Raw genomic sequence first — 26877 nt, forward strand, 5'->3', positions numbered from 1 at the left:
TTGTCTTTTTAAAGAGGATTTCATTATTTATATTAGATGAGCTCATTTCTCTGCTGCCCAGTGTGAGACAACATGATTCAGACATACTTGGGGACTGTAGACATGATGCCCCGTGTTCTAGGGCAGGGTACAACCATGGCAGAGGTTGAATTCCAGTTTGGCTCCAGGGACCCCCCCATTCTTTATCATTCCCTTCACCAATCCCTGATTTTTCCATGATATCCTTCACCCACAGGATACTCAGCCCTTCCTATAGTGAGATCACCTAGAGATAGTTTCCTAGACTACACTCAGAAGAGAAGGGATGGAGATTTCAGACCAGGTATGAAGGAGAAGATTTGAAAGGACATTTTCAAAACCTAACCATGAGTTAAGCACTACATTCCCAGACTCTATAAAGTAGTCATTGCTATTAATTGAAAACACATTCTTTGTCTAGATTTTATTGATAGCCATTTCCAAATTGCATCAAGCAAGGGGACTCAGAAAATGTCTATTTACAGTGGAGTTAAAATAATGTTCCTCTTCTGATTTAGCCTGACAGTCCATGATTTTAGGACATGGTTTCACACAATCTAAAAACCTAAAGAATTGGTGCAATTAAGGAGAAAGGTCAAACGAAAGATTTGGAAACCTAAGGAAAAATTAGCATCCATTGCTACTTTAAAATTTTTATTCTACTGATATGAATACATGCTAATCAATTAGGCTGTGGGTTTATGTAGCTGCCATTCTATTACAATACTGCAGGAGAAGGATATAGTTCCTTAAGAGGCTTTTTGAAAAGAAGGCAAAAATCAGCATACAATCAGCAAGAAATGAATTCAGAAGAAGCTGGCAATAATACAGAAAAATACTCAGTTGTTTTGTTATCTCTTCTTCCACACATCCTAATTTTGGGAAGAAAAAAACCTCATGGATCCTAAGTCTTTTCTTTGGACCCAAAGAGTCTGAGAAGGAAAAAACAGATCAGGGAGTTATAAGATACATTAGGAAAAACCCAAGTTGTTTAGAGCTAGAGTTGTTCAATAACAAGCTGGAAATATGAGCAAGGATGCTAATTTGACACAAATGCAGAAGGAAGAGGTTCAGCCAGGTTTTAGTAGTAGAAAGTAACTGAAAATTCAGGGGATACTCTCTCCTTCATAGTGCATCACTGTTCCTTGTTACACATCTGCTTCGCATTTCTGTTTGGTGATTTTTTTCACACAAAGAAAAGTAAATGTACCACTACTTCCAAGGTTCTCCAATGGATTCAAGAAAACAGTCCAGAGTAAGACTATAGTAGCTTTGTTCCAATTTCTTATTATGGAAGACGGTACTCTGACGGTGTTGGCTTGCTAAGGTGTTCAGTCAGCACTGTGTATGGATTCATATTGTATTTACCTAGCTCCTTGGGGTTCTGGCTGGGTGGGATAACAATTTACAGAGCGTTTTTTAGCTCTTAGGCTGGGATGACACCTTAGAATTATTGCCTATATTTGATAAACACTTGGGAAGAGTGTTTGTGAGAATCAAGCACCAGAAGTGATCTTCAACTATACAACCTTCCAGGTATCCTCTAATGCCATTAATCTAAGAATGACTGACAAGAAAAGATGAAGGAAATGCAAGAAGGATGACAGCATTTGGATTGTGCCTATCTTAGTGACATTTTGAAGATTAATTAGACATTTTAGTAAGAGCTGTGAAGATGAAAAGGGCTGGGAACAGCATAAGTCTTTACTACCAAGTCCTAGGAAAGTAGGTTGGGAGATGAATTAGTGTCAAGGCTGTAATGACAATCACTGAAAAATTGCCTACACTGTGTTTTACAGGATTGCTTTCACCTCAGAGATGACTTACATGAGGCTCAAAAAAAAAACAAAACTGGAATTGTGAAGGAAAAGGAAACAAGGATTTTTGGTTTACCAAATAGATTTAAAGTCCATTCACTATATTCACTCAGCAAGTAGTGAGTCCTTCAAAAACAGGATGGGCGGGGGCTGGAATAACCCATATGATGGTCGTGTTTCCTTTCTCATTTTACTCAAAGCCTAGAGTCAGATAGTAGCATAGATAGGGCTGTCATGTGGGGCTCCTAATTCCCGTTTTAGTCACAGAGAGCACAGAGAATTTCTCTACATGGTGATTTGTGACTTGGGAAAGTCTATGAAGCCCTTTTCACAGCTCAAATATGTTTCCTGAGCTCACTTATTACTCATACTACAAAACCCATCAATTGTATTTCTAACTTTCTAGTTAGCACTGTTTTCTACTACTAGGTTTCTTTTAAAATGTGAGTACTGCAAGGATAGGTAATACATTGATTTAGGAGCCATTATTAGGTTTATTAGAATAACAAAGAAACAGACTTAGGAATCTAATAAGTGAACTGAATCTGAGCTCTGCCATTCACCAACTGTGGGACTTCTCACAACTTATCCCAGCAGGAAGTGTCAGTTTTATTATTTGTAAAATGGGGAGCCAGTAGCATCAATGACACAAGATACATAGGAACAGTACATATAAACACTGGCTTGTCCCCATAAGCACCAAGGCATACATAGCAAGCACTGAATAAAGAGCAGCTACCACCACCATCATCCCCACTACCATCACCACCACCACCATCATCACCACCACAGTCATCACCACCATCATCACCACCACAGTCATCACCACCATCATCACCACCACCATCATTACCACCATCATCACCACCACCACCATCACCATCATCCCCACTACCATCACCACCACCACCATCATTACCACCACCACAGTCATCACCACCACCATTATCACCATTATCATCACCACTACCATCACCTTCATCATCACTTTTGCCCATGAGTTTTATTGAAACCATTTCTTCCTAGTGAAAGGATGAACTTGTAGTAACAGGTGAATGAAAGTGGATACAGAAAGGGAGATGTGGATTTGGCACCTTAATGAAATTCCCATACCTATTTTGGTAAATGATTGCTCTGGCTCATGTTAACTAAATCAAAATATTTATATGCATTTATAAATTAAAAAAAAAAAAACAAAAGACTTCCTTGCACTAAAGAAGTCCTCATTGACAGTTATATTTATATAAAAATTACCACTAATAACCTTTTGGTCACTTGATATTTAAGAAAATTTTCAAAAGCAAAACAATGCATATGACATAACACCACACCACCTGTGGAAAGAAAGCTGCTTATGAATTCCTTTCATTGTGTTTTTACACAATTGTCTAAGCTCTAATTGAGCTTAGACAATTAGGAGGACCTCCAGGTTTCAGTTTTTACCAAACATCTGAGGACCCCCTAAATGGTCTTGAGCCAATCACACCTGAGTTAATTTGTTAAGTTCACCCAAGGTCAGTGTCTCACCTTGCTATGGAATGCAACCAACCAAAGCTGGTTCTCCTGAGAACCAAGCAAAGAACAGCTGAAGTTACACATATGAAGTTACATGTGTAAATGTGATGTCAGTGAATTTTGCAGAATATTCTGGGCTCCATACTGAAGCACTGGGTGGCTGGAGTCATAAATGCTCTCTGGATCAAAAATGTTGTGTCTTCAAGTGCCCAGAAGCAATGCTAGGAATCTCTCTGTGTAGCTAAACTAGCAAAAATGGTGTGTCTTTCTTACTATCCCTTATGTTTTCTCTTTGACAAAACAGGAGAAGAGGGCAGAATAGGTTCTGCCTGGGAGTGGGGGTTGGGGGAGAGTGGGGGGAGTGGGGAGGTGGCACAAACAATGTATACACATGTAAGTAAATGTAAAAATGATTTTAGAAATGTGTGTCTTATCTGGGCACAGTGGTGTGTATTTGTGAAGCCAGCTATTTGGGAGATGGCAATAGGAAGATTGTGGTTCAAGGCCAGTCTGGACAAAAGTTAACAAGACCCTATCTCTAAAGCAAAGCTGGGCATGGTAGCACATGCCTGTAATCCCACCTACTCAGGAGGCAGAAGTAAGAGGATCTTGGTCTGAGGCTGAGGCAAAAGCATAAGCCCCTATCTGAAAAAAGTAAAGAGGCTACGAGTGTTGCTCAAGTGGTAGAGCACTGGCCTAGAAGGTCAAAGTCCTGAGTTCAATCCCCAGTGCTGCCAAAAAAACAACAACAAAGAAGACTTTACTCCCTTGACTTCATCTTCTTTCTCTAAATCCACTTGTCTTCGTTCTGTTGGAGAAATGCACGCATATTGGAAATTCGAAATAAAAAATAAAATTTTATTTCTAACTCTGTATTGGGCCTTAAAACTCCTAAACCTGGTGTCCCCTCTGCCACAGTGATCCACAGGACATTTTGCCTGGTCGCACAACAAAGACCAACTCACACCGTTTCCTTCGCCCTGCCCCTGCCACGGCGTGATAGGCCTTGCAACGCTCCGTGAGAAAAGAGAAGATGAAAGAATGAAAAAGGAAAATCAACCTTTTTTTTTTTGTAGGACAGGGATTTGAACTCAGTGCAAGCACTCCACCACTCGAGCCATACCTCCATCCATTGTGGTAGAGCGCCTGCCTACCAAGCATGAGGCCCTGAGTTCAAACCCCAGTACCACCGCCACCAAAAAAAAGAAGGTTGATCTGCCTTTCTTGCCTTCCTTCCTCCTTTCTTTACTTCTCTCCTTCCCTCTTTCCTTTTCCCTCTTCCCCTCTTCTGAGAACCCTAGAGAAAGCGGTCCTAAAATATGTTCCATGCCTGAGATTCTATTTGGTCTCATTAGGCATCCAGCCTGGTACAATCTAGACAGAAGACACAGGATGCAAAGCATTACCACCCCAGTCAGATATGAACAAAAAACAGATGAAAAGGTGAGATAATCCACAAAAGAGTCAATAAAGCATTGGCCTTAGTTGATAATAAAATCCTTACTCTTCTAAAAGATTGCTCCCAAAACATGATGTCTGGTGTTTTCCCTGGAAATACCTTCCACCCTTGACTCAGTGAGGCCTTTTGATCAGTGGGAGAGCTGGAAGGTGGGCAGGGAATACAGAGAAATCCTTAGATTCCCGTAGGAATTTAGACCAAATGGCTAGCTATCAGAAAGGTAACATGAGGCTGAGTGAACTTATCAGTTGGTTATGATGACTTGATGAAAGGCTTTGTAAACTTTGCTAAGGAGACTGGACTCCATGCTGTGTGTGTGATGGGAAGCCATCGTTACGCAAGGGGTTGTCAGGTTTGACAAGGGTAATTCTGGCAAGAGAAATTTGCTTGTATAAACTTCATCCACTAAATGGCAGGTTTAATTCAGTGGACCTGCCACTAGAGGAGTGCTTCTCCATCTGTCATGCTACGAGTGACTGAAGTTTTACATCAGGACAAACTGTAGTATAGGAGGACCTGCACCAGACCAGGAGGGGGAATCTGAGTTTATGTCCTCGCCCTGACATTTATTCCCTAAGGGGATGGGATTAAGTCACTCAGATTCTTATCTACAAATGAAGATACAACTTGCCCTCTAGCACTTAGCTGTTGTGGAGAATCAAAGTAATGGTCATATCAAAAAATGTGATAAAAGATAGTTGAAGGTGTGTGTGCTGACTGGTGGCTCAATATTCTATCTGCTAAATCAAACAACCCTTCATTCACTTCTTCTCTGGACAACAGAAGGTTTTCTGAGAGATAAAGACTGATTCCTTCTAGTGAGAGGATTATAGAAATGTCCCAAAGCGCTTCACAGAAAGAACAAAAAAAGAGTGGGGAATTCATCACTTACTATCAATTCTCAGTTCCTATGCACTGAGCATGTCCCAGACTTCTCCGTCCAGTTCCTCCTGCATCTCGACCTCCATTATTGATTGATCTACTCACATGACACACATGGGATGTGTCATAAGGATGGAACAGGTATTCATATGTGCCAAAAACTGGGTAGAATTCCCTGCAATGTGTCAAACTTGAACCAAGGAGGGAGTCCCTCCCTTCCTTTAGGGTAGCTGGGTGGATGCTGGAAGAGTTGGGAAAGAAGTCTACAGTGGATGAAAAGCAGCAGCCTGTGGAGAGAAGCAGACTCAGATGCACTTTGCAGAGAAAGCTCCCATAGTGGGACCCTGATTGACGCTTGCCTATGCCAGATCCATCCTGCTTTACCGTGATTGACTTACAAACCTACAAACTCTTCAAGTCCTGACTTCACTGGTGTTAAATTTTTGTCATTTGCAAATTAAAAAAATGTCCTTCACAACACACTCTAACTTGTTACTAAGGATTTTGTTGTTTGTTATAAATTTTAGTAGGATTTTACTTGCTGTTTTATTTTGAGCAAGTATGATCATTTAAAACAAGGCTCTAAGTATTTTGATCTTCATCTTATGAAGGTAGGACTCAGGTTCCCTCCCCTGGAGTTTTGTCAAGCTTGTAATCACTTCCACCAATACACGTGGCAGATGTGAAGCTATGTGATTCGTGAGAATAGCCAGGGGATCATGTAGTTCCTACCTGGCTCTGGGCAGGGGAGGCTGGTCATCATGGGAGAAGCCCTGCTGTCCTGAGACACCGTGCTAGAGAGGTTAGATGTACAGTTTTGGGCACCAGTACCCTCCTAGCTTCGGTAGAGAGCCAGCCACATAAGCGAGCCATTTTGTAAGTCCAGCCCCACCCAGACTGAAGTCCCACAGACATCTGGCTGCTACTGCCCAAAAAAGATGCTAAGTGACAATTGCCCAGCCAGATACTTTCCAAATTCCTGAACAGATTATCTGAGAAAGGGAAAAGTTCGTTTGGAATTCCTAAATTTGGGGGCAAATCCTTATGCAGAATGACAAGACACTTAGATGACAAGACTTTGAACTTCTGGACATTATGAAGTTGAGATAACATCTCTCTTTGTAGAACCGAAATGAGAAATTAGTGAGATGGTATCTGAACAGTACCTTACCATGGGCCTGTACCTCACAACGTCAAATATTCCTCACCTCACCTTCTCGACAAAAGTGAGACAATGTAAGTAAGAGACTTTATAGACTCTAAGATTCACCCAAGTTTATTATTCTCCCTTAGTTCCATGTTCCAGACTCCCAGAACACCTAGCCATTACTCTGAAGTATAGTTACAGCCCTTCTTCTTGCTGGATCATTTCTCCAGAGCCTTTTCTCCAGTGTCCACAAGTTCTTAGTGACTATCATTCTTATATTAATGCTCCATTTTCTTTAATCTTTAATGAGTTACTTAAAGGCAGAGACAATATTTGCTAGAAGAATCTTTTAGCTCCCTATGCAGATCAACAAATCACAAATTCTTATCAAAGTTCAAGACCAGATATTTGAGTTTTCAATAGTAGGAGAAAATCATGTACCAGGTTTGAATCAGAAACATTTTAATATTTACCTGCTGTGCTTTCTTTTTCTAATTCATGGAATTTCTGTTTAGTTTTGTCTAAAGTGTCAAAGAAAGTTCTCATGATCCCTTTTGGCTATCAAGTTAAAAGGCCAAGAATTTATTCAAGTCTGCTGAAGAGAAAACATTAGCTAGAGAAATTGACAGAAATCAAAACAGCTCTTTTCTCCGATTAAAAAGCCAGATACACAAAAGAAAAAGTAAAAGGATATATGTAAAAACACTAAGATAGCGATACTTCTCTCAGCTCTAACTCTTGAACATGTCAACAAATTAGATTTCACGATGGGCAAGAAAATTAGGACTCTGTTTGTTGAGCCTATTTTTCACAATTCAATGATGAAAACAACAGAAACTTCCACAAACAGATTTCAAGTTGCTCAAGAGTTTTGGCTGTGGAACATTAATCGCCTGAGCAGTGAACTTTGTACTTGTCTAGGAAGGCTGAACCCAGCCACGACACGTGAGAGCAAAACATCCAAGGACTGCGCAGTGCCCACCTCCTGTCACCAAGTGGGATTTGGAAGGTGGAGGGGAGGAGGGAACCAGAAGTCCTTTGCTTGTTATTCTATTACAATTCTTTCCTCTTTCTCTTGTTACTGCCAAAGCTATGCTGGCAGCACACAGGCTTTTCGGTGTTTATATTGACTGCACTTAATCAAGAACTTTTGGTTTAACCTTATTCTTTCTCACAGACAGTTCAGTGTGACTCTGGATCCTGGGGTAAGCACCGGATCATGAAATCCCAGGGTAGCAAGTTGCCTCCCTGAGCATGAAATCCCAGGGTAGCAAGGAATGAATTCATCATTTTCTCCCCTTAGGCTCCAGGCAGGGCTATGCCCAAGCCACTTCAAGTACGTGCTAATTTACCTTAGTTTGGGTGATTTTGAGAGACAAACAGCCCCCTTGGCAGCTTCATTTTAGTTTTAACAATCTTTGTAACCTGGCTTGATCCTGCCCAGTAGATAATCCTATTACTGTGTGCTCCGTCTTAAATATGCAGCTGAAATCAAAACACCATTCCACACAAGGCTGTTGGGTCCCCATTAAGGGCCCTCTTCCCTCTCTCTCTGTAGCTTTTCTAGGCACCCTGGCATGTTTTATTGCTATCAAACACCTCAGTTAAAATTCCTACTGGCCAGAAGTGTTTTCCCTCATAGAGGGTTCCCTTTATGCCTCATTAACTCCAACAATCATTTCATTGAAATTGTTATAAGCAGAATCCTAAGAAGGCTGCCAAGATTCCTGCCATCACAGCAGACCAATGAGATACCAGTCAGGTGATCAGGTTACTAAGCAGCTGACACTGAGCTAGCCAAAGTGGATGAAATTCTGGTAGGCTTGACCTAATCATCAGTGCCCTTTCTGAAGCCACAGAGATTGAAAGTATTAGAGGGATTTGGTGTGAAGGATCTGTTTCTGCTTAGACTAGAAAAGGGGCCTAATAAGGACTTCAGACTGACCTACCACTAGTTGCTGAGAGCACTCCCCAGCTGATGCTAGCAAGGGACTGAATTTGTCAGGCAGAATGAGCTTAGAAAGGAACTCTTCTAGAGAATGCAGCTAGCTGAGATTTCAGCCTTACAAGACCCTGAACAGAGAAATCAGCAACTTGGGTGCCTGGACTTCAGACTAACAGAAGCATAAAATAACACATGTCTGATGTTTTAAGCCACACCCTACCACCACCTAATTCCCACAGTGAGCCTTGAAATAATCATGGTGTCCATTGTCACAAAACAAAAAGTCTTAACGTTTGGCTCAGTGAACAGAAGCATAGGTGCTGGTTTCTTAAATACTGTTTATTTCACTCAATTTATTTGAATTTGTAAGATCAACTTCTAACTTTTTACACTATGCATAATTATTCTTCTACGTTTTTGAACTTTAATCCTGATAAAATTGTCTAACGTTGTTACTCTTATGATGCCTGTCTTACACACAAGTAAACTGAGACACAGAATTTAATTTGTCTAAAGACAGGGTAGTGGCAAGAAATAGTGAGGGGCCAGTGTCACAGAAACATAGGGAATAAGTGGAGAAGGAGTGGGGAAGTAAGAGAGGCACAGGAGGTTCTAGAAGTTGTTAGAGTCCTTTGTAAGAGGTTTGGTTGTCATGCAGAGTGAGACATTAATCACTGGCACGTTTTCAGCTGAAGAGTGATGTGATTGGATTTATTTCTTAAAATAACTCTTTTAGCTTCTAGATTGAGAAAGAATGGTAAGCAGGGCTGTGAGCTGGAAGCATTTCTAGCAAAATGGGAAGCCAGGCAGACCAGGTAGGAAGTCATTGCAAGAATCCAGGTCAGGAAGGGGAAGGCCTGGTCCCTAAACTGATGCTAGGTATGGACTGACTCTCCTTGACTGGACCTATCTATATCTGAACTACATTCAGAGAGTGGATGGTGACAGTGGTACAAAATATCTTACACACTCATTGCAGCCACATGTATTCCTCAATTGCAATTTACTACTCACAGCTGCATCTGTATGCATGTTCCTGTGTACACCTTAGTAAGTTCCCAGAGGAATCATTACAACGAACATGATAGCTCATATGTTACCAAGTAACTTCTTGTACCTTACTGTTAAGACCCCAATAAGGAGTGTGGCGCACATCTCACCCCTGCCACTTAATATAAGAGGACATGGAGACTCAGTGAATTTAGGCCTTCGCTGTCCAGTGTCACATGAGCTGTGAGTTGGAAGTCTGTGGTTTTTCCACCAAGCCCAACTTCCTAAGTTTATACCAAAGAACATCTCAAGATGAAAATGAAAAGAGATATTGCAACTTCTAGGGTAAAAATTTTGTTTCAAAAGTCAGCATCAAGCCACTGGTTGCCTGGTGTTTGGGAGAATGCCTGCCTCCTGTAACTACCAGTGGATTCTCAATGTGTGCATTATAACAAGTGCATTAAAAGCTCAACTTTGATGAAGTTTCAAATTGTTATATAGAAGACCTGTTGAGATGAAAGGCACTCAAGTAAACCATAACAAAGACCTTTCTAAGATGATTTAGCTTAGAACACCAAAAAGCCTTATGTGTTTCCTGTGTTCATAGCAGCTGCAAGAGTCAGCCTATTAGGTTTGACTTGCAATGCGTGAAAACCAAGTTTGTCATTTATTTCTCTTTCTTCTCAATATATATAGTGACATTAACTCAGCCTTTTCTCATAAGTTTTCTTCTTTTCTTGGCTGTTAAACAGGCTATTTCCCTTTTAATGAGAAGGCCAAGACTGTCCATGATGAGGCATTTATCTTGGGCATGAAATTCAAGGGCGCATTAAAGAAAAGCTCAGTGAACAAGATAAGTAATATTTTCATGTGATTATTTTAAAAGTCGAAATTAATGCCAAGGAAGTCTTTAGTGAACAAAATATCACAATTTTAAATAAAGGTGACATTGGTATTACTGACATGTCCTTTGGCCTCAGGCTCCAATATAGCTTAGTACAGCACTGGTAAATGCTGATGCTTTCTGATGTCTTACATTTCAAAATTCTTTCTGCATGTAGTATTCAGTACAGCTGGAGGTGGTTGGTTTTCAGTATATGCAGCTGAAATGTAGGGAGAATAAGAACAGAGACAGGACAAGTATTTTGTCTTGTGGAACATATCAAATATACCATCATTTTTCTTTAATTGGTCACAATTCTCTAAAGACTCACAAAACGTAACCTGCCACTATCTCAATCTCCATCACACAGAGTAATACCAAGTGGGCATGACCGAGGCCACCCTGCACTGGTAGCTGAGATGCTATAATATGATACACGAGGCAAATTTGCCAGTCTATCTCTTATGCTCTGAATATTGTATATGCTATGGATGTAGATTGATTGTCAAGATGATAAGTTATTATTATGACTTTTGAATAAACAAAGTGTAAACAGCAATCATGTAGTTAACAGAAATCTCTAATGGTCAGACAATTATACTTTGTACAATTGCTTGAGTCATTAATTAAAGTAGTTCCTCTAGAGATAATGCTGATTAAAAATGTATATACACTCTTCTTAAAGATAACTTCAGGGTTAGTGTGAAAAGAGCAAAGAGATTTCAAATGAATACCTTGGAGAGAAAACATTTTTGCACAGAGGAGAATGAACGTCTCCTCAAACTGATGACAACTGAGTAGCCCAGAGCCATTTTGTGGCTTAGTGGGACAAGTTTTTTGGGAAGATAAAAGAGATTAAGAACAGAGAAATGAGTCAGCTAAATTCTTAGTAGCTAACAAGCAATGTTCTTTGGAGTTCACTTTCTCCTTAATCTTTTGTAATCACCGATACATAATTTAATGAGCTTTCATAAAATATGCATGCCATCTTTCCAGTAAGCAGGTATGAGAGCAGTCCTGGCCCTTTAGCAAAATCCTCATACTCACTGGTGTAATTGACCCAGCGTGCATCCGGAAATCCTGCAGCATGAGCTAGCGGGGTCCTTTTGGTCTTTAAATACTCATTAAACATTATGACTAAGGAGTGCTCTCTTGGGAGCCATGGATAAGCTTTGTTGGACTGCTCATTGAGGTCATAAAGGCAAGAAGTGAGTGGGTGGTTGGTGAATAAGTCTGGATCATGGCTCACCTGTCTTCTTACATTCATGGGTCTTGCCTCTTATCATCACCTGACAGCTTATTAGGATTGCAGACTCCCAGGCCTCACACTGGACTTACGCCCTCACTCTCCGCACTGGAACTACATTTCCAAACAATCCTTACACCCATTAAAGTGCCCACAAACCTAAGCTCTCCAAATCCTTCCTTGTGACTTGCAGAAAATAACAAGGGTGGCATTGTGACCTGAAACTGGAAGCAAATGCAAAGCAGACTTAAAAAATTTAGTAGCCTTTCTATTCAGCAAGAAGTTGTTTAGAGGGGTTGTTATAATTGATGGGTTCAAATCCCAGTACTGCCAAATCAGAAAATAAGATATACATCTGAAACCTGCTCTTTCAGACAACTTAAGGGTGGTAGTAAAATTGTCTGCAGTTGGCTCCTGCAATTGTGGCGTGTTCCCACTAAGGAGACAGCAAGAAAGTTGAACCCTTGTCACCCATGCAGATGTTCCTGTAGGACATCCCAATGACCACTCTTCAGATAATCCTCTTATCAGGTTCTTTTCTCATATCCACTGAGAAACAGTCTAATGAAATCTTCTGTAAGTGAATACAGCTTTACAATTTTTTTTTCTGTCTTAAGCTGCAATGAGAGAAACCAGCAAGTCAGCTAGAGATAATGTGTGTATTTTCTAGTCCACAATCTTAGAATGAAAAATAAATGTGTCCGCATGACTCCAATATTTTACCACATATCTTCCTTGTCAAGAAAGCAAGTCCTATCACATATGAGGGAGCTGCAAATAGTACTCAGGGGCCACCCACTGTCTCATGCAGAGTCACTACATCATCTGTCACTTGGGAGGCCAGGCAATGACGTCAACAGACTGATCTGGTTGTGCCTTTCCGAGTTGGGACTTGAAATTGTTCTTTTTGATGAAGTTATCTTTGGTTATGAGAGACTTCGCCAAATAAACTCCTTTGGCTTCAAAAATTTAAAAAACTCTAGCTTCAGAATTAGCGAATTAATTATGGAAAATGTCTGAGCAGTAATTTGGAAGACAATTTGCACACATATTTCTGTTTGCAAGAATAATAATTTGTCAACTAAATACATCTTGGGCCATAATTATAAGTGTCAGAACATGAAAGGATTGGCAAATTTGAGAAAGAGAAATTAAAAGCAAAACCTTAAAGTATAAGTCAAGATATTTTAATGGTACTAAATAAGATACAATAAAGATGTAGATATTTCCCTAATTCATAATATAATTCTTTGTTCTGGAGATTTGTTCATTATTATACATTATTGTGAAGATTAAATTTCACTTAATCTTTTAAATTATTTGAAATATGTTTTACTAAAAAGAATATATATAAGAACTAGCATAGACTTTAGAAAATAACATTAAAATGCTTTTGTGCTCACTAACAAAGGGAAAAGAAACAGTGCGAGATGTTTTGTGTCCAGATATGATCTGATCCACCCCTTTAACCTGGGGTAGCAATCATCCAGATTTCATGTATTTCATTCCCTTTCTTTAAAAACCCATTAGCCATTGTTATGATTTGAATATGAACTGTTCCCCATAGGCTTGTGGAAAGCTTGGTCCCTGCTGGTAGCTTTATTTTGGGAAGTGGTAGACAGTTTAGGAGGTGGGGTCTAGCTGGAGGAAGTAGGTCACTAAGGGTGTGCCTTGGATGGGTCTCTCTCTCTCTCTCTCTCTCTGTCTCTCTCTCTCTCTCACACACAGATTCTTGTCCACCACGAGACCCTGCCCTGATCATCCTCATCTCAGGCCCACAGCATTTTAGTCAGCCAACCATGGACTGAAACCATGGTTTCAAAATTAATCTTTGCCCCCTTAAATTATGTCAGGTATTTTGCCATGGCCATTGAAAACTGACTAACACACCAAGCATATATTCATATCTGAACAATAGATGGCTGAATTTTGCTTGTTTTGAACTTTGTATCTCTTTAGTTTTCAAGGACTTGATTTTTTTATTACATTTAGTTTTAACTGGCAAATAAAAACATAACAATTACACATGTTAATGTGGTAACATGATGTTCAACACATGTGTGCATGGAGTTTCTTGAATGCATGGCATAGTATGCTTAGCTATAGTCACCCTACCATGCAACCGCACAACAGAGCTTCTTGCTCCTCTCTAACTATAACTTAGTACTCATTGGAGTACCTTCCCCACCCCCTCTTCCCCTATTCTCCCAGCCTCTCAACTTCCATGAGATGGACATTTTTAGATTACACATATGAATGAGATTATGAAGTACTTATCTTTCTGGGTCTGGCTTATTTTGCTTTACATAATTTTTACATAATGATCTCCAGTTTAATTCCTGTTGTCACAATTGAAAAGATTTCATTCTTTTTATAGTTGGCTAGTATTTTATCCTGTATCTATACCACATTTTCTTTATTCATTCATCAGCTGATGACATAGGTTGCTTCCATTGCTTGGCTATGGTGAACAGTGCTGCAATGAACTCAGGGTCAGATGTGTCTTTGACATATGGATTTCATTTCCTTCACAGCAATGCCCAGAAGTGGGATTTCTGGATCATAGGCTAGTTCTATTTTTAATTGTTGGAGGGACCTACATACTATTTTACATAATGGCCATACTAATTTTTCATTCCCACCAACCATATGCAAGAGTTCCCTTTTCTCCATATTCTCACCAATACTTATTATTTTTAGTCTTTTTATTTTTTATTTTTTATTTTTTTAGTAAATTTGACCTTTTTCATTTATTTAAAGAAACATGTTGTCACATACACACTTCTTCACAGCATTCTTCTAACTGCTGATGGAAGCTTTTTCTGCCATCAAGGTTCCTTAGGATATAGCATACTTTATAATTCTTAGGGATTCTAGAGATTTAGTCTTTTTAAATAATACCATTCTTACTGAAATGAGATGATACATTTTATTGTGATTTTGATTTACATTTCCCTGATGACTAGTGACATCGAGCATTTTTCATGTGTCTTATGGCCATTGTATGCCTTCTTTCAAGAAACACCTGTTTAAGTATATCCAGTGCCCAGTTTTAATTGGGCATATTAGCTTTCCATCACTGTGACAAAATATCTGAGGAAATCAGCTTAAAGGAGGAAATATTTGTTTTGACCCAGCATTTCAGAAGTTTCAGTTCATGTTCACTTGGCTATGTTGTTTCTGGACCTGAAGAGAGGCAGAACATCACACCAAGGAGATATAATGAAGCAGAGATGCTCACTACATGGTGGCCATGAAGGAGGGGGAGAGAGGAGGAAGGGAGAAAGGAAGAGAGGACTATGGATAAAAATCTTCCCTTAAATGCGCGCCTCCAATGATTCACTTCCTCCAATGAGGCCCAGTCTCCTCAAGTTTCTGTCGTCTCTGAATAGCCAATTTAGTTATGAATAAATCAATGAATGAATCCATTGATGATGTTACAGCACTTGTTATCTAATCACCTCCAAAAGAACATATCTCTGAACACTACTGCATTGGAGACCAACCCTTCAACACCTGAGCTTTTGGGAGACATTTCATATACAAACCACAAAACTTGGTGATTTATACATTTACTTATTTTTGCTATGGATTAGTCTTCGAGGTCCTTATATTTTCTGGATATCATCTGCTTGCCAGATTCATAGTTTCCAAATATTTTCTCCCATTCATGCTGTTGATTGTTTCCTTCACTGGGCAGAAGCTTTTTAATTTGATGTAATTCCACTTATTTATTTTTCTTTACGTTTCCTGTGCTTTGGGGGTCTTGTACAAAATTGCTTATTCCAACATTATGGTATGTTTCTTATAGTAGTTCTATATTTTCAGAGCTTACATTTAACTCTTTAATCCATTTTGAATTTTTGTAACTGGTAAGAGATGAGGTTTAGCTTCATTCTTCTGCATGTGGATACCCAACGGATACCCAATTTTCCCAGTACCACTTATTGAAAAGAATGTCCTATCTGCAGCACATATTCTTAGCATCTTCATTGAAAATTAGTTGCTGTAGATGTGTCAATTCACTTCTGGGCTATCTGTTTGGTTCCATTGGTCTCTGTCTTTATTTATGTTATAACATGCTATTGTGATTACTGCAGCTTTGTAGTCTATTTTGAAGATATATAGGGACTTGGGTATTTTTCCCCATTCAAAACTAACTTTGTAAAAATCATTAGTATTGACAGGTATAGTTTTGCAATATTCCAATGTGTGACACTGCAAGTTAAAAATCCACTTAATATATCCATGGTCAATCAACAGACATTAGCAGTTATTCTAGCTTTTTCTATTATCAATAGTATAGCAAGGATGATTCTTGTGTGTGATTCCTGGTACACAAATATAAGACTTTCTTTAGAATGTATACCTAACGGTGGAAATTTTAAGTTAGAGTATGTGAAGTTCAACTTCTCATATCAGAAATGTGTTCTTGTTGAACTACATTTTCTCAGTAACTCAGTATTTTGCATAACTTAATTTTTCTCCATTACCATGAAATGGCACTCCATTGTCTTATATGCATTTCTCTAATAATGAACTTGACTATAAATTCACGTGTTCTCTATGAAATATCTGTTCCTTTTATTGCCTATTTAATCTAGCTTCTTAGGGATTTCTAGTAGTTCTAGTGGTTCTTGTATGTTCTAGAAACTAGTCCTTGATGTGGCGTCATAATTTTCACTCACTCTTTGCTATCTTCTGGTGAACACAAGCTCTTCATTTTCAATAAATTAGACTTATCAATCTTTATGAATAACAGTTTTTGACTGTTATTTAGAAACCCTCTCTACAAAGGCAGAAAAATAGTCTCCATTTTTTACCTTGTAAAAGTTTTGAACTTTTTGACTTCTACATTTAAATCATTAATAAATGAGTTTTTTTTTTTTTTTTTTTGCAGTACTGGGGCTTGAACTCAGGGCCTTCACCTTGAGCCAGTCCTATTTTTGTGAAGGGTTTTTTCTTAGATAGGGTCTCATGGAACTGTTTGCCCAGGCTGGCTTCGAACCTCAATCCTCCTGATCTCTGCCTTCTGAGTAGCTAGGATTACAGGTGTGAGCCACCAGCACCCGGTGAGAATTAATTTTTTTATATATAATTTTCTTTCTGGAACTATGCACATTTTTCATTTCAGCTTATTCTTAGATACTTTGCTCTGCTTCTTTTGTACATTGTGTCCATGTTGGCATTTTCCAAGACCTTCTACAGATTGGGCAATTCTCTATAACAAAGAAACACATAGTGAAATCAGCAAAGATAAAAGGCACATGGGGCAGAAGAAACAATGCATAAAATTTTGGGGTATTATTCCCAGTAGTAAATATGCAAACAGAATCAAAGCATTTTTAAAAAGCCACAGCAGAAAAGTGACATGCAAGACATAGTTTTAAAAATAAGCAAAATATGCAAATAAGTGGAACAGAGGCAGAGCATGTGAGGAAGAAATAATGCTTGGAGAGAGATGACCAAACATTTTCAAAACTAATTTTAAAAGCTAACTCAGCAAATCGTGAAGCTCTGGAGAACCCAGGGAGGTTGCATGCAGACAATGCATGCAATGCAAACTCACATTGGTTCATAATAGTCTGCTACAAACTAAAAACAAGGACTAGGTTGTAAAAGAAACTAGAAAAAAAGAAAAGACATTACTTTCAAAAAGCAATAAAAGACTGAGAATCGACTCCCACAGATGATGAAACCAGAAGATACAGAGGTCACAGAGGATGTATCCCATTTTGGGAATTTATGTATCTTTGCCTCAATGTTTTGTCTTTCTTATATAAGACAGTTATCAGTTTCTAAATATTTTAATATTTTTGCATGTAATTTTTCTGCAAAGTTTCTTTTTTATGTACTCTTACTGGTATTACCTATCACAGTTTAAAATACCTGGCTTAAATGTATCAATAATTCTCTGTGTCTACTTACTGAAAAAAATTAAGAATTGGAATTAGTCGCTTCATAAACATGTAATAGATTTTTCTATACAACTATTTGTACCTGGTGTTCTGTTTTTAAGGAGGCTTTTGAATTATTCAACTCCTTTAATTGTTTTAGGGTATTGAAGTTTTCTGTTACTGTAGCTGCAGCCTACCTATCTTATTTTTTATTATCATTTAGCTCTAAGCATTTTCTGTTTTCCATCATAATGTGTTCTTTAACATAAAAGCTATTTAGAAGTTTGTTTTTAAATCTCACAGTGTATGGGAATGTCTCAGTGACTATCTCACCATAATTTTCTGTCTCACAAAAGGGATACTGGGGTAATCTATGTATCTAAATGTTTGGGCACTTTGGTGACATTTTGGATGTCTACATCTAACAGAGTTCTTTAGTAAACTAGACAAAGAAAAATGAAAGTTCAAGCCATATTCTAATGGAAAAGCTATTCTATAAACAATAAATTATTTAACCCTAACTATAAAATACTATCAATTTTGACTATGGCATTTTTGGTTTGTTTTTTTTTTTAGGGTTTCTTTTGTTATTGTTTTTGAAACAGCACCTGCCAATGTAGCTCAGGTTTGACTCAAACTCACAGTCTCCCTGCTTTGGCCTCCCAAGTGCTGGGATTGCAGGTGTGAACCATTACACTTGACTAAATTTGGCCATTTCTTTGAGAATTTTTCTTCATAATTTTGTATGGTATCCAGCTTTCTTTATAGTAATTCCAGGCCAAGTGAAAAACTAGAGATAAGAATAATTCTTTCTATGAAATAGTTGTCACCTTTGATATGTTGAAACTTGAAAGTATCACTGAATTACATGTACCTATGCGTTTTCTCACTGCCTCTCACAGTCCTCCTAAACCCCACACTGTGGCCAACGTTCCCTGGTTCTTTGCTGTCCCATTTGCAACAGATATACCCCCTTCTATCTAAGGCTTTGTGTTTGCATCTCTGCCCAGCTGGGTGGGTATTCTTGCTTCTTCCCTTTAGCTGTTATAGTGAGGTTTAGTTTCCCTGACAAAATGAAACAGACATTGTAACCAAGTAAATTCTATCCTGTGTAGGGCTTGTGTCCAAATCCTTTTCTACTCTTTACCCAGGTGCTTGGAGCTAGAAAAGTTAGTAGCTTCTTGATTCCTATCCTTTCCTCCCTTAAGCTGAGCACACAGCTTATTCTAACCAGCCAACACCAGCCCCCTGTTCCCCTGGGCCACTCCCAAGCCTGTCTTCCCTCTCCAGAGACAAAGGTATCTCCTATGGAAAAAGCACCCAGCCTCATATCATAGCACCCCAAATTTCACCACCAAAGTGAAGAAAAAGAAGCCCAAGTTCATTTTTCTCTACATTTCTATTATTAAAACCAGAACATGATATTTAAAATATGACAGGCATCCAATAAATATTTATTGTGTGAACGAACAAACAATGCAAAGCAGTGGATGAAGAGGGTTTTCTAAAACCCTCTGACCATGATGTGCTCTGGGCCTGGGAGCCAGCCTCATCTACAGTGTCTTTCCCAAATAAAGTGGGTATAAAACTAAAAACTACTTGTTCCAGGAACTGATGCTGGAATTGTAGATGTGATTCAGGTTCTTCCATGCTGGTGCACGCCCTTGAGAGTTGATTTGAAGCTGAGTTGTGTGGGAAGAGAGGCAGGACTTGGGCACTTGTTTTGCTTGTGTACATTGTGACAGGTGGCACAAAATTGTGGTTCATGGCTTCCTAATTTGATGGCTTGCTACAAGTTCAGGTGGAAGTTTTCCTATCACTGTTAGAAATTGCTGGAAGACCATGCCGGGTCTTGTTTCCACAGCCTGCTGTGATTTTATGTCACCCAATACATAATAAATCTATCTTTACATAAACTTGTCTGTAATATAATTTTACTGTAACATACACATTGGAGTCTATGACTCTTTCATTGCCTTTTATCACCCCACTCCCATTGTAAATTTTTTCTTGTATAATATGGTTTAAAACGTTTTTCATTGCTTTAATGGACTTAGAAACTTGAGTCTAGGAAGAGCAAGTCTAGGACAAAGATTACCACACCCTCCTTCAGTGCCAGGTGCAAGGTGGAGAAGGCAAGGAGTTTCAAGTTGGCAGACATTTTAGAGTCTAGAAGCATACTTTTTGTTATAAGAAAATTGAATATAAGGTAAATATGGCACTCATGTCACTGGGGAAAAAGTTAGAATACTGGGTAATTTGTATGGAGACATTTCTATTGGATATTCATATAAAGAGAAATGAAATTCCATGTCCATTTCACAACATATGAGTGTGCAGACATAAAGTACTGGATGAAATTATAGGTAATTCTAATCTTAAAGTATGAAACATCTTTTTTCCCTTGATCTTATTTTTAATATGATTTATTAATATAAATGTGACTGACAATGATATAGCAGCTTTCTAAGAGTCCATCCAGGGAATGGCAAGGAGGAGCCGACAAAGTAGTTTAAAGCAAGAGCTGTGAAAAATAATACAGTTGTTCTCTGCTTGTATCTGAGCAAGTTTTGTTTTTTCATTAAATGGACTCTCCACATACTTCAAAATATCCTTACTTCTTTAGTATTTATGCCCAAGGGCTGTGTATGTGTGTGTATCTATAAATTTCCTTATTTCTCCCCCTGTTGTTAGTGAGAATTAATCAATAATCCACATCATGCTTGAGAAATTGTACAGTTCCTTAGGCAAGAAGGAGCTGGGAGAGGAGCACCATTTATTAACGTTATATGTAATTTATTTTCTGCTTATGAGAAGATGATTCTTTAAATGAGAAAATAAAGTGAGCCTTGATTAAAAGCAAATGCTGGATAATTTGAGCTGTAATTGAGGAAATTTCACAGAGCTCAATAAGCATTGAGACCTTTCCTGACATGTGAACATTATCTTTTTTCACAGGTAGGGAAAAGAAGAAAGGATTCAGCCTAAAAACAATTTATCTCAAATCCTCAATCATCTTCAATAGAAATAAAATCCATGGTTTCTTTGACTCTAAAAAATGTGCTTTAAACAGATATACGAACGCTGTTCTTCAATGCAAGTTGGATAAAAACGCTAATGTTTGTTTGATTTTCAGTTGTTGGGTTCTTTGGGGTTTCTTTATTTTTCTAAGGAGCTTAGATTCCCTTTTCCCATCAGATCCAATTCAGCATAAAGGCATCTCTCACTGGAACAGGCGCCTGTCACTTCCATTTTGCTGTTCCTCTGATCCTTCTCTTCAGCAAGTAGAAACTGGAAAAATCTAGAGAGTCACAAGAAAAGTTCTAATTATTTCTATAGAAATTGACCAAAGAAGCAAGCCAGTTGGAATAAAAGTACCTTTGTTGCTATCTCTTGGAAGTGATGATTGATAAAGGACTGATAGAGCTTGACATACAAGGCTTTCATCTAAGTTTATCTATGAGACATTATTGATGTCAATATTGACTAGTAAGCAGGGGCAGCAAACCCCATAGATCAGGACACTGCTGGTTTACTTTTTTCAACACAATACAAACTTAAAAGGTATATAGATTTGAGGAAAAGACACTCAATCCTATATGTCATAAGGAAAATAAGAAAAGAGAAGAAAGATTGAGTGTTTTCTGTGTACTTGTCTTTGTAACATAGAGCTTCATCTTTAATATATGAAACAAGAGGGAAAGAATTATTATTTAACACACTATTAGGTTTCTAGTTTCCCTAGTTTTTCAGGTATTTGTATGATTATTAACACCCTTTAATCAGAAAATCATAAAATGGACGTTCCATAACAAAAATCATAATAAGAGCTTGTCACCTGAAAATCATTTAAATATGATTTCTTAGATTCAAACTATGGAAACAACACTGTTCTTGTGCAAGACCGAATTTTGGGGTTTTGATTAATGGTGAACCAATGTGGATAAAGCAGATAATAATGTGCAATCACATATGGCTGAGCAGGTGCAGTAATAGAAGTAACTTCTGAAGTCCCAACTTAATATTCACAGCTACATTTAACAACATTACAAAGTCTCCAGAGAAAGAGAACTTTGGGGCATGCTGTAACCTCTATGTCTATCATATACATTAGAGCTTATTTGAAAGAGGTGGAAATGTTTAAGTGACTTGTTTAAATAAATGATTTTTTAATGAAGTAGTACATTGGCTAGATGAGGGCTCTACATCAAGTCCAGGTTGAAAGCCACCTTAGATCTTCCCTTTAGGTCCATTTATTTTACTCCAGATCCTCCCATGCCAAATGGCTTCTCATCCATTTCAAACATCTCATTTACTCTAATGAGGAAGCAGTCTAGATTTTTCTCTCATGTTCACATATGCTCTAATCCTTCTTGTCTGTTCTCTTCCCAAGAAAGTTTACACAAACACTGTGTTTGAAAATACAAAGAATGAAATGTAGGTGAAAAGAACAGCAAGCTTGTTCTTGTTCTTTTGCCTTCCCTGGATCATTGCCTATGAACCAATAGTTCTCTTATGTGGAAGAGAAGAGATAACAGGAATGACCATTACATAGTCATACCCCTCCACCTACATGTCACATGCGTGCATTCAATAAATACCTGTGCTTATATGTCCATCTGTACATTTACGTATGTACCTGTCTTTGTGCCTGAGAGGGTTAATGGACTTATGGTTTGCTCAGTGGTTAAGAATTTACATGTCAAAGTTCATTCATGCTGTAGTAACATGACTATCTCCTTTCTATAATATCCCCCAAATTAGGTCAGGGCGGTGATCATGGAAGTCTCAAGAATGAGTAGTAGAGGAAAGAGCTCCCAAGGAAAGCACACATTCCCTCAGTCCATTTTTGTTTCTTGAGTGCTTACTGTGACATATATTGATTGAGGCTCTGAATAACTCCAGGATGAGGAAGGTGACTTACAAGTCTGCAGAGAAGGCACCAACAGCCTAATTGAAATTACAATGACCAGACACTAAGTCACCACAGTCACTCAGCTCCCTGCCAAACCCAAAAGAGACTTCAAAACTAAAGGTTATGGCAGATTAAAATAGCAGAACTGAAATACTTTCCTAATTAGCCTTGATTGAAGAATTTTAAGTCATCTATACGCTAAGATGGATTAGTGGTCAAACCTAATTTTTTTCTTACATATTCATAATTAGTTCTAATATTTTATTCAGCTGTTTGGTAAGCTCAGTTTATATATTAGTGGGTGGAAATTATTTCCATGCAAACCCCTTTTGCACTATGCCTCAAGGAAAGAATAGGGAGAAGGTTTTGGTTTCAATACGTATACCAAAATCCACACAACTCTAATAATCATTGTCAGGAGTTCAGTACTTGGGCAGAGACTGACCACTTCAGATAGGGTCTGATTTATCCTGACTATTGGCAGAGAGAAAAGAGGAGGTTAGCCTATTGGCTCCCTACAAAAGCATGGTCATAAACTGAGCCAGTGCCTAATAGAAGAGATCGATGCAGGGCTGGTGAGGATGGTGATAATAACAGATGCTCTGAAGCCCATGAGTCATCATCATTAATTTAGCACCACATGCATGTAGGCCGAATAATAGGATTCAGACAGGCCTCTGAGGGAAAGATCTATCATATTGATCGAGAGCAGCAGGCAGAAAGATGGGCTCTCAGCTTTCATGTCTGACAGCATTATGATGCAAAGAAAGGCAATCGATGAAGCCTCTCATCTCACTGGACTGCTCTCTGCTTGGAGCCCAGCCTGGCATCATGACCTCCTCCATCCCACTTGAGCCTGAGACTCAGCATCAAGTCACTCCAGCCTGCCTAGCCTCTGGCATGAGCTTCTACTTGACTCTTGAGGCCATATCACCACTTTGTACTTTATGCTAATTTGTGGAACCCTGCTTTGCTCTTTGAGCTTCAGTTTCTCAAATTTGTCAACAAACTTAATGTCTAGTCCTTCTAGAAATGAGACTCTGCCTTTGGTGTCTGTCATTCTTATTTCCTGGCTGAGCAATGAGAGCTGGCCTTGAACCTAACTCAGGAATCTAAGCTTTTGCTCAAGTCTGTCATGCCTGCATGTACCTCCCCATGTCACTGATGCTAATTCTTCATCACTTTGTTCTTGCCATTGAGTTGGTGACTACCATTACTTCCAGTTGAAATATAGAGGCTAATTATTTGTCTACTATCACTTGTACTTTAGGGTGCTCTCATCCAATGCTGAATTCTATGTAGTGGTTTAAGTGGCCGCTCAGCTTCCGCAAATAGGGCATTTTTCCTTAGTACAACCTTCAGTGAACTGGGAAGCCAGAACTGGTATAGTTAACTGGGCCAGACCTAGTCCTATCATAAAATATGATAAGAGTATAGGAGCTGCAAGTTGGCTGTCAACCTTAAGAAAGATCACTAATAACAGCAACTGTAATTCAATGCATTTATTAATTCAATGAATACCTTCTATTGGCTACTTCACACTAGATGTTGGAGTCAGAGCAAAAACAACAGAACAGATGGTTCTGATTCCCATTTTCATGCAACACATCTTTTTAATAATCTCCAAATGTCCTTAATTTTTGTTTGACTTTATTATTATTTACTTATTTTTAAGCTGATAGCTGAAAACAAAGATTTCATGTAATGGGTGCCATGTGATGTTTTGAAACATGTAGAAATTGTGTAATATTTCAATAAGACTGAGCACATTTCCTCAAATACTTGTATTTCTTTATGTGAACACATTCAAAATCAGTTCTCTAGTCTCTGGAAATAGATGCTACATAATTGTTACCTATATCTAAATCATAATTAGTCTATGTGACTGCTTTTATGACAACACCAAATTTCTATGCATATGTGGCACTTATCTTTCTGTGTTTGGCTTATTTCACAAATGATCAACTGTTCTACCTTTGTTGTTGTAAATGACAGCATTTCATTCTTTTTATGACTGAATAGTACTCCATCATTTTCTTTATGCATTTATCAGCTCATGGACACTTAGGTACTCTTTATCTATTGGCTACTGTGAGCAGTGCTGCAATAAACACAGGAGTGCAACTGTCTCTTCAAAATACTGATTTTATTTCTTTTGGATATATACCCAGTGGTGGGATTCCTGGATTATAGGCTAGTTTTATTTTTAATTTTGGAGGGAACTCTGCACAGTTTTGCATAATGGCTAAACTAATTTTCATTCCAAACAACAGTGTACAAGAGTTCCTTTTTCTCCATATCCTCACCAGCACTTATCATCACAGCCATTATGTAACTTGTTTTTTAAATTTTATTGTTTCTCTTTTCCTTTTTATAGTCTTATAGTTGGTCTTTGTTAAGTAATTTGTTCTAATAATGGGTTTTGATCCCTTGGCTATTATTTTTGGTTTGTCTATAGATAATTTGATTCATGATTACCATGAGGCTTACCAAAAAAATTTTGATAATAACAAGAAAATTTGAAATGATATTAACATAACATGACTGAGAGGAAAAATAAACAGATTATACTGATCAACTCTGCACTCTGTTCCTCCCTACATTTTGGTTTTTAATAATCTATTTTATATCTTCTTGTTCTGCTTATCTCTTAACATACCAAGGTAGTTATTATTTTCTTTTGTTTCTTGGTATAAAGATAAAGATTGTTTATGTACCATGTTTATGATATTTGAGCATTCTGCATTTATGTGTATGATTACTCTTACCAGTGAGTTTTATACCTCCCAGTGTTTACTTCTAATAATTAATGTCTCTTTACTTTGAAGAAATCCCTTTAAAATTTCTTGTACGAATGATATGGTAGAGTTACATTCTTTCACCTTTTGTTTGAGAATACATTTATCTCTCCTTCATTTCTAAATGAAAGTTTTGCTGTCTATTCTTTTTTTTTTCTTACCTATCCTCATACTGCTGTCTATTCTTCAATGGTATTTTTTTCCTTCTGTACTGTGAAAGTCTTATACTCCTGGATTTCTTTTTAAGGGTCTGCTTGATTATTGTGTGTCTTGGGTAGACTTGGTTGAATCTGACTTGCCACCTTTGGTTTTCCTGAACCCAGATATTGGTATCCTTCTGTAGGTTTGAGAAGTTTTCTGCCATTACTTATTTGAATAAGCTTTGAGATTCCAAGACACACTTGAACTTTAGAGGTATCTCAGAGTTCCCAAAAGCGTTCTTTATTCTTCTCTTTCTTCTTTTTTTCTCCTCTGTGTCTTTTCAAATAGTCTATCTTCAAGCTTAATGATTCTTTCTTTGATCTGTTCTACTATGCTATGTTTTTAATTTTGCTTAGTGTATTTTTCAGCTCAAGAATTTCTCTTTGATTTTAAAAATTGCTCTCATCTCCTTATTGAGCTTCTCTGTTAGATATTGAATTATTTCTCTTTATTTTCTTGAAGATAGTTGAGTTATGATAGAATAGCATCCACAAGTTTTCCCATACTAGTTACTATGTGGGTGGTTTCTGGCACCTTATTTTGACCATTAGGTGAGGTCATAGTTTCCAGAAAGTGCTTCATGCTTGGTGTACAATGTCATCTGGGAACTGAAAGATTGTGCCAATCTTTCCAGAAATTCTAATCAGGCTACTTATTTTCTCTAAGCCTATAGTCATTTCTACTATTTGAGAATAGATGGTGTCTTAAGCCCAGGTTTGCCATGAGTCTGATGGTGGTGTATTGTCACTGTTTTAACGTAAGAAGGTATTCTAAGCACAGGTTTGTGCCAAACATGCAGTTGGTATTGTTCAGAATAACCAGGGAAAGTGAATAAAAAGGGTGTCCCCTTAGGACCAAGGTAGACAGAGATGCCTCATCCACTGTCACTGGCCTATGGTCAGGCACTGTAGGATTCTGACCAGTTCTGGGCAGAATCAACATGGAGAGACCGGCCCATGCCACACCTATGGTCACCACTATCAAAAACCTGCATCATACCCTAAGCTCACTGTCCATCAAGACCAGCACAACACAAGGGTAGGAACAAGGCTCATACTGCTATGGGGTATTTACTACTGAGATGGACTTATGACCCAAGACTGCTCCAACTAGTCACAGGTGGTACTGGCTGGAATGGAAGTGTGTAAGACTGGAAATTCACCT

The sequence above is a fragment of the Castor canadensis genome, chromosome 2 (assembly GCF_047511655.1).
Source record: "Castor canadensis chromosome 2, mCasCan1.hap1v2, whole genome shotgun sequence".
NCBI lineage: Eukaryota > Metazoa > Chordata > Mammalia > Rodentia > Castoridae > Castor > Castor canadensis.